This window comes from Lissotriton helveticus, chromosome 5_1, assembly GCF_964261635.1.
Source record: "Lissotriton helveticus chromosome 5_1, aLisHel1.1, whole genome shotgun sequence".
NCBI lineage: Eukaryota > Metazoa > Chordata > Amphibia > Caudata > Salamandridae > Lissotriton > Lissotriton helveticus.
Window position 1 is genome coordinate 335,457,303 of NC_136065.1, and position 12,993 is coordinate 335,470,295.

Genomic DNA, 12,993 nt, shown 5'->3' on the forward strand with positions numbered 1-12,993 from the left:
CCCAGGCTCCAAGGTGGTTACAGCAAAGATGGACCGCGGCAGCGCCAGCAGGTTCCAGGTAGAACCGCAAGGTGAGTTCGTCTCAGGGTCAGCCGCGACAGTGTCAGCACGGCTTCTCGACTCCGGGATACAACTGCCGTCCTACCCCGGGGCTGGCCCAGATATAGGTCTGGAGTCCTTTGACGTCCGGACCCTCTCGCCTGGGGGTCAGAGGGGCCGGGATGATGGTGTCCAGACACCCAGCAGGGGGTGGAGCCCGCGCTCAGGGAGGCCGGAGGCCGATCGAAACTAGGCATCCGGGGACGGTTGGGGAGCCATCGAAACTCCCCTCTCCTTGTCTCTGGTTGAGTGGCCACTCTACCACCCGGAGGGCTCTTGGTGCCTTAAAGGCGGGCTCGCTGGGGCCGTGGCCGCGGCTGGGCCGGGACCACGTGTCTGTGACGTGATGGGCCCAAGATGGCGTCGGGCCTGAAATGAGGGTCCGGGGTGGGCACCGGACCAGTAATGCTGGGGCGGCCCGAGTGTGCCGTGTCAGTGGTTGGGGGCCGCCGGGTGGCGGATCTGGTGGTTTGTAGGTCGTGCAGAGGTGTGCCCGAGGCCGACCCGGGCTGGATGGAGGGCCGATGTCGCCCGGGGCCCGCCATGCGGGAGGGGTAGGACCACGCCACGAGGCCGGGTCCAACAGATATTGAGACCTGGGTAGGAGGAGGCCCATAGACATTGCACCACCCGAATGCAAGGAGGAGCAGAAATGGCGGTACTGGACCTGTGACTCAAATAACATTACATGTTCACCACTGGATCCCAACTTCAGCCTCTTTGCAGATGAGAGGCTATGAAAGTACTGAAAATAAACAAAGCGGTCCTAGAACCCTGCTCACCTTCTGTTCATGCAACTGGCATCATGACCCCCTGAGGCCCTGCTTAGCAAGTGCAGTGCCCAGGGTACCACAGTGAAGCATGCATTTGACTACAGTACCAATGAAACGATTGCGTGTCTCTTGTTTATTATTTGTAATCAAGTCTCGTCTGCGAATGATAGCAGCTGTGTTGAGTCCGTTTTTAGGACATGTGTGACTCAAGGTGAACAGTCAGGTGAGTAAGCATTCCACTGCACACCACCCACAAACAGTAAGCCTTCATTATTTAACCTAGACTCACCATGAAAAGAAAAGTCCAAAGTAGAAGTACTTGGCAAGCGAGAGAAGTTGCAGTACAACTCAATTCCTGTGACTCTAAGGACAATGGCAACTGTTGTCACTTTGATTCCAGCTAGCATGCAAAAAGCATGATAAAATGTTATATTGTTTTGTTAATTGTTATGGTTCTAAATAACTGGCACCAATAGAATTAATTATTTAAGCTAAAACAAGTGTCACAATAAATATGAGCAGCAGTTTATTGTTTTAGACGAAGATATGACTCGTAAAATTCACAAAAACATATAGCACACAGGTTACTTTAGTACGCTTTGGAGTTGTGTTGTAACTAATCCTCTTTTGTTAGTTCTGTGCGTTTTTGAGACAGATATCCAATTGCAAGGGATAGCTTAAGCTAGATCCAAAGCACATTGTGAGTTTAAGAATGTGCATGATCGCAGCCTTGGTTAAGATATTATAACCTAGAGATGGAGGAAGGGGAAATAGACATAGCGCGACTCACTCTACGGGGTCATGTGGCGGTTGGGTTCTGCTCCCCCGATCGTAGGATTTTCTGAGAGATGTGAGATATAACTACCGGGGGTGGGGCAGGGGCGAAATGGGACAAGAGATCCAGGAAAGGAAAATTGCAATAAAATACACTCTGTATTCCTACCAATTATGTCTGTTACCTGCTGTAATTTTTCAATTGCTATGTGGGATATACTTGCTGACTATTGTGTTATTTTCTGTTTTTCTTTTTTCTCAAATAATAAAAAAAAGTAAAAAAATAAAATATGTGCCTGATCCTGCAGTCGCAAAAAACACAGTTGATGGACAGAATGTAGAACAACGTCTTACATTCACCCCAGTACAAAGATCTGGGCCTAAATCCGTCGTTTTTTTGCACTCCACACCACCCTAGGTCAGACAAAGACTATATGCAAATCAGCCTTGACCCTGTGCCCCATGGGAACAGTCCAGCCCAAACTACCAAGCCATGTCTTTCCCAGACCGGAATCAAGCATCCAAGGACCGGTTTCTGGGTATCAGCCTTCTTGAGCCTGGATAGCTTGACTCCAGTGGTGTGGAGAGCCTGGGACTCACGTCTGAGCATACCCAGCCCACTCGGGTGAAAATTGCTAAAAACACAGTTGATGGACAGAATCTAGAACAATGTCTTACATTCACCCCAGTACAAAGATCTGGGCCTAAATCCATCGTTTTTTTGCACTCCACACCACCCTAGGTCAGACAATGGCTATATGCAAATCAGCCTTGACCCTGTGCCCCATGGGAACAGTCCAGCCCGAACTACCAAGCCATGTCTTTCCCAGACCGGAATCAAGCACCCAAGGACCGGTTTCTGGCTATCAGCCTTCTTCAGCCTGGATAGCTTGACTCCAGTGGTGTGGAGAGCCTGGGACTCACGTCTGAGCATACCCAGCCCACTCGGGGTGAAAATTGCAAAAAACACAGTTGATGGACAGAATGTAGAACAATGTCTTACATTCACCCCAGTACAAAGATCCGGGCCTAAATCCATCGTTTTTTTGCACTCCACACCACCCTAGGTCAGACAATGGCTATATGCGAATCAGCCTTGACCCTGTGCCCCATGGGAACAGTCCAGCCCGAACTACCAAGCCATGTCTTTCCCAGACCGGAATCAAGCATCCAAGGACCGGTTTCTGGCTATCAGCCTTCTTCAGCCTGGATAGCTTGACTCCAGTGGTGTGGAGAGCCTGGGACTCACGTCTGAGCATACCCAGCCCACTCGGGGTGAAAATTGCAAAAAACACAGTTGATGGACAGAATGTAGAACAATGTCTTACATTCACCCCAGTACAAAGATCTGGGCCTAAATCCATCGTTTTATTGCACTCCACACCACCCTAGGTCAGACAATGGCTATATGCAAATCAGCCTTGACCCTGTGCCCCATGGGAACAGTCCAGCCCGAACTACCAATCCATGTCTTTCCCAGACCGGAATCAAGCATCCAAGGACCGGTTTCTGGCTATCAGCCTTCTTCAGCCTGGATAGCTTGACTCCAGTGGTGTGGAGAGCCTGGGACTCACGTCTGAGCATACCCAGCCCACTCGGGTGAAAATTGCAAAAAACACAGTTGATGGACAGAATGTAGAACAATGTCTTACATTCACCCCAGTACAAAGATCTGGGCCTAAATCCATCGTTTTTTTGCACTCCACACCACCCTAGGTCAGACAATGGCTATATGCAAATCAGCCTTGACCCTGTGCCCCATGGGAACAGTCCAGCCCGAACTACCAAGCCATGTCTTTCCCAGACCGGAATCAAGCATCCAAGGACCGGTTTCTGGCTATCAGCCTTCTTCAGCCTGGATAGCTTGACTCCAGTGGTGTGGAGAGCCTGGGACTCATGTCTGAGCATACCCAGCCCACTCGGGGTGAAAATTGCAAAAAACACAGTTGATGGACAGAATGTAGAACAATGTCTTACATTCACCCCAGTACAAAGATCTGGGCCTAAATCCATCGTTTTTATGCACTCCACACCACCCTAGGTCAGACAAATGCTATATGCAAATCAGCCTTGACCCTGTGCCCCATGGGAACAGTCCAGCCCGAACTACCAAGCCATGTCTTTCCCAGACCGGAATCAAGCATCCAAGGACCTGTTTCTGGCTATCAGCCTTCTTCAGCCTGGATAGCTTGACTCCAGTGGTGTGGAGAGCCTGGGACTCACGTCTGAGCATACCCAGCCCACTCAGGGTGAAAATTACAAAAAACACAGTTGATGGACAGAATGTAGAACAATGTCTTTCATTCACCCCAGTACAAAGATCTGGGCCTAAATCCATCGTTTTTTTGCACTCCACACCACCCTAGGTCAGACAATGGCTATATGCAAATCAGCCTTGACCCTGTGCCCCATGGGAACAGTCCAGCCCGAACTACCAAGCCATGTCTTTCCCAGATCGGAATCAAGCATCCAAGGACCGGTTTCTGGCTATCAGCTTTCTTCAGCCTGGATAGCTTGACTCCAGTGGTGTGGAGAGCCTGGGACTCACGTCTGAGCATACCCAGCCCACTCGGGGTGAAAATTGCAAAAAACACAGTTGATGGACAGAATGTAGAACTACACTGGAGTCAAGCTATCCAGGCGGATGAAGGCTGATAGCCAGAAACCGGTCCTTGGATGCTTGATTCCGGTCTGGGAAAGACATGGCTTGGTAGTTCGGACTGGTCTGTTCCCATGAGGCACAGGGTCAGAGCTGATTTGCATATAGCCAGTGTCTAACCCAGGGTGGTGTGGAGTGCAAAGAAACGATGGATTTAGGCCCAGATCCTTGTACTGGGGTGAATGTATGACATTGTTCTACATTCTGTCCATCAACTGTGTTTTTTGCAATTTTCACCCCGAGTGGGCTGGGTATGCTCAGACGTGAGTCCCAGGCTCTCCACACCACTGGAGTCAAGCTATCCAGGCTGATGAAGGCTGATAGCCAGAAACCGGTCCTTGGATGCTTGATTCCGGTCTGGGAAAGACATGGCTTGGTAGTTCGGACTGGACTGTTCCCATGAGGCACAGGGTCAGAGCTGATTTGCATATAGCCAGTGTCTAACCCAGGGTGGTGTGGAGTGCAAAAAAACGATGGTTTTAGGCCCAGATCCTTGTACTGGGGTGAATGTATGACATTGTTCTACATTCTGTCCATCAACTGTGTTTTTTGCAATTTTCACCCCGAGTGGGCTGGGTATGCTCAGACGTGAGTCCCAGGCTCTCCACACCACTGGAGTCAAGCTATCCAGGCTGATGAAGGCTGATAGCCAGAAACCGGTCCTTGGATGCTTGATTCCGGTCTGGGAAAGACATGGCTTGGTAGTTCGGGCTGGACTGTTCCCATGAGGCACAGGGTCAGAGCTGATTTGCATATAGCCAGTGTCTAACCCAGGGTGGTGTGGAGTGCAAAAAAACGATGGATTTAGGCCCAGATCCTTGTACTGGGGTGAATGTATGACGTTGTTCTACATTCTGTCCATCAACTGTGTTTTTTGCAATTTTCACCCCGAGTGGGCTGGGTATGCACAGACGTGAGTCCCAGGCTCCCCACACCACTGGAGTCAAGCTATCCAGGCTGATGAAGGCTGATAGCCAGAAACCGGTCCTTGGATGCTTGATTCCGGTCTGGGAAAGACATGGCTTGGTAGTTCGGACTGGACTGTTCCCATGAGGCACAAGGTCAGAGCTGATTTGCATATAGCCAGTGTCTAACCCAGGGTGGTGTGGAGTGCAAAAAAACGATGGATTTAGGCCCAGATCCTTATACTGGGGTGAATGTATGACATTGTTCTACATTCTGTCCATCAACTGTGTTTTTTGCAATTTTCACCCCGAGTGGGCTGGGTATGCTCAGACGTGAGTCCCAGGCTCTCCACACCACTGGAGTCAAGCTATCCAGGCTGATGAAGGCTGATAACCAGAAACCGGTCCTTGGATGCTTGATTCCGGTCTGGGAAAGACATGGCTTGGTAGTTCGGACTGGACTGTTCCCATGAGGCACAGGGTCAGAGCTGGTTTGCATATAGCCAGTGTCTAACCCAGGGTGGTGTGGAGTGCAAAAAACCGATGGATTTAGGCCCAGATCCTTGTACTGGGGTGAATGTATGACATTGTTCTACATTCTGTCCATCAACTGTGTTTTTTGCAATTTTCACCCCGAGTGGGCTGGGTATGCTCAGACGTGAGTCCCAGGCTCTCCACACCACTGGAGTCAAGCTATCCAGGCTGATGAAGGCTGATAGCCAGAAACCGGTCCTTGGATGCTTGATTCCGGTCTGGGAAAGACATGGCTTGGTAGTTCGGACTGGACTGTTCCCGTGAGGCACAGGGTCAGAGCTGATTTGCATATAGCCAGTGTCTAACCCAGGGTGGTGTGGAGTGCAAAAAAACGATGGATTTAGGCCCAGATCCTTGTACTGGGGTGAATGTATGACATTGTTCTACATTCTGTCCATCAACTGTGTTTTTTGCAATTTTCACCCCGAGTGGGCTGGGTATGCTCAGACATGAGTCCCAGGCTCTCCACACCACTCGAGTCAAGCTATCCAGGCTGATGAAGGCTGATAGCCAGAAACCGGTCCTTGGATGCTTGATTCCGGTCTGGGAAAGACATGGCTTGGTAGTTCGGACTGGACTGTTCCCATGAGGCACAGGGTCAGAGCTGATTTGCATATAGCCAGTGTCTAACCCAGGGTGGTGTGGAGTGCAAAAAAACGATGGATTTAGGCCCAGATCCTTGTACTGGGGTGAATGTATGACATTGTTCTACATTCTGTCCATCAACTGTGTTTTTTGCAATTTTCACCCCGAGTGGGCTGGGTATGCTCAGACGTGAGTCCCAGGCTCTCCACACCACTGGAGTCAAGCTATCCAGGCTGATGAAGGCTGATAGCCAGAAACCGGTCCTTGGATGCTTGATTCCGGTCTGGGAAAGACATGGCTTGGTAGTTCGGACTGGACTGTTCCCGTGAGGCACAGGGTCAGAGCTGATTTGCATATAGCCAGTGTCTAACCCAGGGTGGTGTGGAGTGCAAAAAAACAATGGATTTAGGCCCAGATCCTTGTACTGGGGTGAATGTATGACATTGTTCTACATTCTGTCCATCAACTGTGTTTTTTGCAATTTTCACCCCGAGTGGGCTGGGTATGCTCAGACATGAGTCCCAGGCTCTCCACACCACTCGAGTCAAGCTATCCAGGCTGATGAAGGCTGATAGCCAGAAACCGGTCCTTGGATGCTTGATTCCGGTCTGGGAAAGACATGGCTTGGTAGTTCGGACTGGACTGTTCCCATGAGGCACAGGGTCAGAGCTGATTTGCATATAGCCAGTGTCTAACCCAGGGTGGTGTGGAGTGCAAAAAAACGACGGATTTAGGCCCAGATCCTTGTACTGGGGTGAATGTATGACATGGTTCTACATTCTGTCCATCAACTGTGTTTTTTGCAATTTTCACCCCGAGTGGGCTGGGTATGCTCAGACGTGAGTCCCAGGCTCTCCACACCACTGGAGTCAAGCTATCCAGGCTGATGAAGGCTGATAGCCAGAAACCGGTCCTTGGATGCTTGATTCCTGTCTGGGAAAGACATGGCTTGGTAGTTCGGACTGGACTGTTCCCATGAGGCACAGGGTCAGAGCTGATTTGCATATAGCCAGTGTCTAACCCAGGGTGGTGTGGAGTGCAAAAAAACGATGGATTTAGGCCCAGATCCTTGTACTGGGGTGAATGTATGACATTGTTCTACATTCTGTCCATCAACTGTGTTTTTTGCAGTGATCCTGCAGTCAGGCATCTAATTTATGTGTGAAGATATTCCGACAATTCTCTGAAGATTCTGTGGTGCCACTTGTGTCAGCGCGGATGCTTTTATTTATTACCCAGATTACAGAAAACACAGTCCCATTCTGTAGAATGAAAAACGTGAACAACTTCACTGATTAAAGGTCACAATTCCCGTCAATGGATCAGGGCCTGCTGACTATGGGGACAGAGATCCGCCAATGTCAAGCCAAGGCACACAGGCCCTCGTGCCATGCAGAGCCACTCACACCTGCGTCTTGGTTACAGATAAGTCACGTACACACAGTCATCTCGTTTGCATTGTGGTTAATTGTCCTCTGGGGAGAAGGCCACACAGGCCGGGCAGCCACTCACAAGGTTTTCTCTTATATAGGCAGACATTTTTCCGGCAGCACACAGGAAGTCCCCAGAGGGTCCTGGTTACCTGTAGACCTCATCAGAGGCGATTATATTTACAGCAATGTGTGCAGCGGCGCATTGACCCTCACTCAGAGGTTGTTGTCACTCTCATGCAGAAGCATTGCAGGTATTCACAGACAAAGTGATGCATAAGACTTAATGTGGGTCCTAAGGTCACAGTTCTTCTCAGATGTCTTTGGGTTTGGCAAAGCACTGGCCTCCATCCATGTAGGCTCAATCCTTCAGCATAACAATGGCTGTTAGACTGGTCTCTGGATGGACTTCTCTGTCTTGAATTGAGGCAGGGTCTTCACTCACTAGGCAGTCTCCTCTCTTCTTCAGCATTTAGTAGTGCTCTTTTCTTCCTTGGTCCTAGGGTATACTCCCTACTCTTCCATGGGAGATAGCCAACGATTCTGTCGCTGGTCTCAGGTTTCCTCTAAACTGGTGTGCAGGACTTCTCCTAGTAAAAGGTGAACGCCGTGGAAGCTAAGTAAGTAAAGAGATCAGCTTATATTCAATACAATGGCAACTAAGACTCAAAGTTAACACCTAACATTCGGGGTAGCCAGTCATGTCAAAATGTATTTTACATTCAGGTGTGGCATTTCTTCATTGTAGTAGGTACATTGGTATTTCTCCAATTACTTACCAGTAATTGCATTATTTTTAGTCCTACTCTCTTGCTTCAATTCATTATGTTATGAAGCAGGCCTGCCTCCAAAGACACCAATCACTACTTACTGTTTGTAATAAAAAGGACCCCCCCACCCACCGTCCTACTGGTAACAAGCCAAAAGATGCAATCTTCTACACTTCTTCTTGGAATGGACTGGGTAGGAGGAAGGTAAGTAATCAATTCAAGTGAGTGAGCAGGGCTCAGAGTAATGCAAATTCTGGTAAGTAATTGGAACATTACCTCCATGTCCCTCCTACATTAAAATGCATTACATTGCAAGATACACCAAAGCGAAGTCCAGGACAACCAAGGTTGCATGTTGAAAACACTTTATTCGAAATACACAATCAAATAATTTCTCCTATTACTCCACGGCGGAAAGTACATTGGAACCAAAATCAATCTACTGCATTACCCAGAAATACTGAATGAAAGTAAAGGGGTAAACTTTGAGGCTGCCCTGCAAATGTGTGCAATGGCTGTCACCTGTACTTATGGCAGAGATACTGCCATATCGCTCATGGATCAGCCCAGAACACCAAAAGGCACCTGAATGCCCACTACCCTGTAGCTAGAGAAACCTGTGATTTTACCCATCTACAAAGGAAGGCTATCGATGGCTTCTTACCAATCATTGCTAAACCGAAGTTGACAAAAGAGAGTTATCAGCTTAATCATAAAGGTGCCCCTGAGACCAGAGACAGGATAGAGCATCCACTCCCTAGGCTCCTTCTTCTTTCCCCCTTGAAAATGGTCTCTACTTCCACATTGAGAAGGAGTACTTCCACAGTGAGAAGGGGGGCTAAAAGAGTTATCAGCAATCATACCATTTTCCAATCAAGACAAATATTTTGGGATGCAGACAAAACTCTGGGATGTTGGTATGGCCATGCTCAAACTATCCGCCATTTTGTTGCCAATCCCCTGTATGTGTACAGCTAATATAGAGATTGCTTCTGCTCTGCCCATGAGAACATCTGGTCTAGTATCTTAGGGATTAAGACCTCATCCCTCCCCGTCTGTTTATCTGGGACGTCATCTTCATTTTGTCACTCTTGATTAAAGCCTCTCTCCCCTTCAAAAAATGAGAAAAAGCTAAGAGGGCTTGGCAAATGGCCCCAATCCTCTCCAGTTGGAAGATCTTATTCTCTGAAACAGAGACCATAGACCCTTCTCTTGATGAGATTCAATCCAGGCCCCCAAACTTGTCATACTGGCATCCATTGTAATGACTACTGGAGAACGAGGAGAAAGAAGAATCCACTTTAATACATTCTGAGTCTCCAGCCATCGACTCAAATCCTGCTGAACCGAATGGACAAAGGGATCTTCAGAAACATTTTGCAATATTCGATTCCACCAGCTCAGAATCTGTCTCATGATTTTCTGTAACTGGAATGTGGCCCATGAAACCATAAATAGCGTTGCCGTTAGAGCTCCCTGAACCTTCATCTAAAAGGCAGCTGTTTGTGCTGAGTGGGAGAGAAAATTCAATATCTGAGATTGAACCTTGCCTACTCTCTCGATTGGTATGTATCACACCCGTTCCTGTCTGAAACACTGCACTTATGAATCCGTATCCCAGTTTGGCATCTGCTCAGACTTTTCCTGATTTATTAGGAAGACTTGGTTCTTTAGAACCAAAGAAACATCTTAGTCTATTGTTGCAACTGAATCTTTGAGGATGAGTGAATTAGCCAGCTGTCCTGATAAGGGTGGATAAATACCTCCTCCTGGTGAAGCAGTGTCACCAGTGGTGCCAACACTTTAGTGCTAACTCTTGGCACATATTTTTTTGTCTAAAAGGCAGAACTCTGAACTGAAAGTGACTTGGAATGTGTAAATAAGCATTTTGAAGGTCTATGGTGGCAAGATAGTCTTTGCTGAGAACCATAGGAATGATGCTCTGTAACATCACCATTTTAAAGTGATTTGTCTTTACCCACTAATTCAGCCTTTTCAGATCTAGCACTGGTAATATGACCACGAAGACATTTGGATCAAAAATAGGATGGAGTATACACTTTGTCCAGTCTCTTTCTGTGGAAGTGGAATGGTAGCTGTCTTTTCCAACAGAGACCAAACTACCTCCCACGGAGCTATGAATTTGACAGATGTGCTGGAAGCAGGGGTAAGGATGGGCCTGACTCTTAAGGATATTCTGAAAAATCTATGCAATATCTCCTCCTGATGATGTTGAATCTGTTGGAGATGTTCCTATGCCAAAACTGGAAAAAAATCTGAATCTTTTCACATGTTGCCTTTGGCAGAAATAGAGAATTGTTGTCAGGACGTCCGCTTTGATCCACCTGGTTGGTTGTCTGCGTCATACTTTCCCTGTGCCTTATTAGGCTGATACTTCCTCTTACCGGATGAGGGATATCTGGTATCATTTTTTGAAGGCTAATAATAATACCGACCCCAAGGCTTATAAGAACTGGACAACTTCCCTTTGTATGGCAGAGGATACTTCCTGTCCTTAAAAGCCTTCTGCACCTTTCAATACCCGCGCAAGGAAAGTACTGAAAGGTTAACTGGATTATTAAGTCATGGCATGTTTCTGCAGCGAAACAAGAAGCAAGGCTGAGGTGTGCTTTGGTACGAGAAGCCAACACTCTTTAGACTAGATGTACGCTTGGAGCCAAGACTAGTCATCAACAAGCGTTCATGTAGTCAGCTATGGAGTTTAGCATAGTGTGAGCATACAGACGTCTATCACGTCTTATTTTGACTAAAGGCAGTCTTGGGAACCAGCCCTCACATCATGTGAGAAGGTAGACAGGGTACAACACGTATTGCACATCAAAAGACCTGTATGGATAAAGTGCAAGAAGGTTCTTGAATGGACAGTTGCCAGAGTTTGTCTTTATAATTCTGCACTGCACAGAGGTGGATTAGACTCAACATAGACCTTAGGCCATGGCACTGCGACACACAATTACCCTTTCTGAGGTTGTGTATCAGGGCAAAACTAGGCTTATCTCTGAGTTGGGTCTTTGTTGTGTTTCTAGATTTAATTCCAGTGTGCTGTTTGAGATTTGGTGTTATTTCATCCAGTCGTTTTTGACCAATTAATGCTCAATAACTTTGTATATATCCCACTGCTGAGGAGCCTCAGGCCAAAGTTCTCATGGTGAGATCCGATTGGCTGCCACCACATCAAAAAGGATGTGGCAACAACCATCTTAGGACTCAAGACATCTATAAAAATGTCTCCCTGAATTTTTATAGGCCCCGTGGACCCCCTCCCCTAGGACCACATTTTATCAAAAATAAGTGAAGCTTGGCCCCACCACTCGAGCCTTATTAAGCCCCCAGAACCCTATTCCGGGGCCGGCTCTTTACCTGTGTCCCAGGGAGCCCATCCCTGGGGACAGAGCAGTTTCCCTGCCCTCAGGAGCATGGACAGGAAAACAGAAGTCTGCTCCCACCCCGCCCAAGGTTTTAAAATGCTCTCACCGTGTGGGAGGAGACTTCTTTTTCCCTGTCCACGCTGTTGCAAGCGGGGAAACTGATTGCTCCCGTCTGGAGGGAGCAAGCAAAAACAGTGGTTTCCTTCAGGAGGGAGCAAAGCCTGTTCCTGATTCACCCAGGATGGGGCCCTGGTGCTCCCCTGGCTGCCCATAGCTATTGGTTTGTGGTTTCTCCAGGTAGGCACCGGGGCACCCACCTCTTGCCTGGGTGGATTGGATCCTTGGGGCCGTAAAAGCTCGGTGAGAGGGGACGTTCACCTCCTCCCCTTAATTTATAACGTAGCCCCTGAGGGATGGGGTCCCCTGGGAAGGGGGGGCCGTGCGCCTCCGCCACTTAATTTATAAAATAGACCCAGGGATGAGGTCCACAGGGCCCAAGGATGGTTGGGGGGACTGCACACCCCCTCCCCTTTATTAAAAAGAAAGCCTCGAGGATAGGGTTAGGGCGTGTGAAGGTTTGGAGAGGGAAGCTGCATGCGACCCACCCCAAAAAGTGTTTAATCAAAGGGTGTCCCAAGTGGGCACCAGAACACCAAAGTGAATAATAAATGAGCATCAAGAGTAGCTCATTCTTTCACTGCGACAGCATGGAATTTAGCATAATTTCTAGCAAAGGGTTTTTTGTTTATTACATTTTTAAGCTAAGTGGTGCCCCTAAAAAAGGGAGGGCCACCGCCAAGCATTTTTAAAATGTTGTTTGGGGGTGGGCGGCAGGTAGTAAAGCAGCCCGCAGCAACATTAAAAAACAGCAAGTCTCCTGGATGATTAAGCCATGACGGTACAATGTGTTTTTCAAATTACTCCTAGTTGGAGCTCTATGATCTTCAGCTGGAGTGCAAAGCCCTCATATGGTTGTTCTTATGACTGCATTATGTGGGCTAAAAATTGTTAAAAGAAATACTCGGTCATGTTTCTTGTGGGTAAAAAAAAATGTCTGAGTCTTTCTGTTTACATT